The sequence below is a fragment of the Lygodium microphyllum genome, chromosome 6 (genome assembly GCF_053477565.2).
Source record: "Lygodium microphyllum isolate KBCC chromosome 6, Lygodium_microphyllum_v1.1.10, whole genome shotgun sequence".
NCBI classification, from domain to species: domain Eukaryota; kingdom Viridiplantae; phylum Streptophyta; class Polypodiopsida; order Schizaeales; family Lygodiaceae; genus Lygodium; species Lygodium microphyllum.
Window position 1 is genome coordinate 88,026,251 of NC_141140.1, and position 3,037 is coordinate 88,029,287.

The following is a 3,037-nucleotide window of genomic DNA, read 5'->3' on the forward strand; positions in this document are numbered from 1 at the left end:
TGTAATTGAGGGCAAGCCAATACATCTTGCCACCCAGTCCCTTCTCGGCTAGATCCTTTTATCCTCACAGATGCAATGCAGAACCTCTTTAGTACCATCCAAGGTTGTTACCCCTTCATAGAGAAACCTTGGGCTTTTAGAAGCATACTTTTCAATCTTGCCCCGCCTCATTTCCTATCCTTAGTCAGCTTGTTCCATCCAATGTGCACCATCCCTTGCCTACCCTGATTATTCCATAGGAATTGCCTTAGCTTGCTATTAACGCTCGATTAAGCTGTTGATGAAAAGGGCAACATAGAGGCAATGTATATAATTTTGCTATAGACAATATATATTTAATTATAGTAAGCTTCCTATTCCTAGCAAAGGATAGGGGGCACCCATCTTGCCTTTAATTTTGTCTTGAAATTTATTGCTAAACAGTCAAATTAGGATTGCTTCTGGTCATTTCCCAATCTCATTATGGGACCATTACCTTTTTGGATGAATGTCTCATTCTTGTAGGAGGGTGCCTTCATAGACAAGCTATGATGAGAGTGGATTAGAGTTAGAGATCTTGATGTAAAGGCTAAGGTTAGGCAGTTTAAGTGTTAGAAGGCTATCATTGAAACCTTGAAGGCACATGACCAGCTAGTTGAAAATGCTTCAATAAGCAAGCATTTAGTGCAAGGATGGCAACTCTTGGGATTTTACAGGTTGATCCAGATGTGATTATGCAGTGGGGGGTACTTAGTAATGTTGAGGAATACTTGAAGGAGTAGGAGAAGTAGGATGTCCAAGCAGTGAAGGTACAACTTAGAGGGCAGTAGAAGTTACTAGGTGTTGGTCCTAATGCATTTTACTTTGCTAGATTGAAGGCCAAGCCAAAAAAGGAGATAGTTATGACATTGTTAATCAAGTGGGAAATCTAGTTCATGATCAGACCTCAATTATTCGAGCTTTCAAGTGGTGTCTGGCATCGATAGTTGGTGTAAAACCCCCTCCCATCCAAAAATATGGTAGAAGGATAGGCAAATTCTTGAGCGTTTTAGTAGTCCAAATTGGCTCTAATCAAGCTGTCTGTAGATAGATCCTTTACTATCGAGGAAGCTAAGGAAGTGGTCTTTTCAATGAAGGGAAAGTCACTAGGCATTGTTGAAATCCTTATGGAGGTTTATCAAAAAATTTGGGATGTTTGTGGAGATGACTTGGTGGCATTGCTTAATTACATAAGATGAATTGGCATTATGTTGTCTTCCCATGAATCAAGGATTAATTAAATTAATTCCTAAAGCCCAGGATAGAACCCATCTTTCCAACCAGAGATCCTTGACAATGTTGAATTTTTTGTACAAGGTATTAGCCAAGACCTTGGCCACAAGGATCAAGATGTCGATGGGTGCCACAATACGCAAAATGTACTTTGGGTTTGTCAATGGGAGAGATCCATAATGTTGTGTTGAATCTAGTGCTCTCTATGGATTATGCAGTGTCCTTGAATAAGTTGTACTAGATAATATGGATTGGGATAAAGCATATGACTGTCAATTGGGATTTCATATTGGCTGTGTTGAGAGCTATGAAATTTGGTCCTATTTTTGTGAATATGGTAGCATCCTTGTTTAAGGAAGCCTTTGCTCTGCTATTAGCATTAATGGGGGTATATGTGATCTCTACATTTGAATTACATAGATCCATAGGGCAGGGTTACCCACTTGCACCCTTCTCTTTGTTGTAATTACAGATTCTTTGTTGAGAAGGGTGGACAAAGCCTTGCAAACAGGCCTCATTAAGGGTCTACCTCTCCTTGATGGTTCTCAAATGGTAGTGCAATTTTTTTCGGATGATAATGCTTCTATTGTGGAGGCAGATAAGGAATCAATATCTAACTTAGTGGAGACCTTTGAGTTTTCGTAGCTTTCGACCTCAAAGGTGAATCAGAAGAAAATTGAACTCTTCTTATCATGAAAAAAACTCGATGAATGGATTAGGCAACCAAGCTTTAGAGTGATCAAGCATGGGGAACTTGTTAGATATTTGGGTGTAACGATTAGGTTTGGTATCACCCTCAAGCAAAGAGTTGATTGGTTCAACAACTACTTTTGCAGTGGTATAAATCAAACATTATTTTTGTCCAATTTAATTGTTTGTGGACTATTTCTCTTGACATTACATTGCTATATAGTGTGGTGGGTGTAGCGGTCTTAAGAGAGGTTGAGAGTGCGTGCACATGTTTTTGCTTCAGAAGGTTATGCAAATGCTTGGACAATGTAAAGCAAAAACGAGAGCAATAAGGACAATGGTAAGTAACTCAATAATGATGATCACACAAAAGTTGCACCAAAGTGAGCCACCCAAGAGCACACGTAAGAAGTTGGAGCCTCACTTTTGACTCTAGCCAAGAGTGAGTAAATAATGCATGTTGCATCAAAAGTGTAAGATGCTAAATAGAGTGCCCTTATATAGGCTACAAGTGGTAGGATATTCAATGTGGAGAGCCAAGAACATATATATTGCAAACACCCCCCTACATTTGCAATAAATGTTGATTACAACGACAATACATGATACAAAGATATCAATAGAGTATTGGAACCATGGATGCCATAGTCCTACGCATAAGTTGGAAGTGCCTTGATAGCATAGAGAAGCCTCCTCAAGGATGAAGGATTAGATGAAAAAGATGATTTTCCACGAAGGCTAGCTCGTCAATTTCCATGATAGGGTAAGCAAAAGTTGCTCAAAGCTCTCGAGAAGAGCATCCACAAGTGTTCAACCATATGTAGGCTCATACCCCTTCTTGTAGCTCAAACCCACAATGGTTCTTTTTCTTAAGCTGCGACATGACATGAACAAATGTATGTGCTTGGATATGGCGACATGGATGACAACCAAGTTGTACTCTCGACACCTACAATACACATCAATGGAATGGTTCTAACCTCCTTTCATATGGATGCATGTACAAACTGCAACCTATCCATATCCTCTTGTGTACTTGGTTCTCTAAATTTTGTTTTTAAAAAATCAAATATTATCTCAATGACCCCATATATGG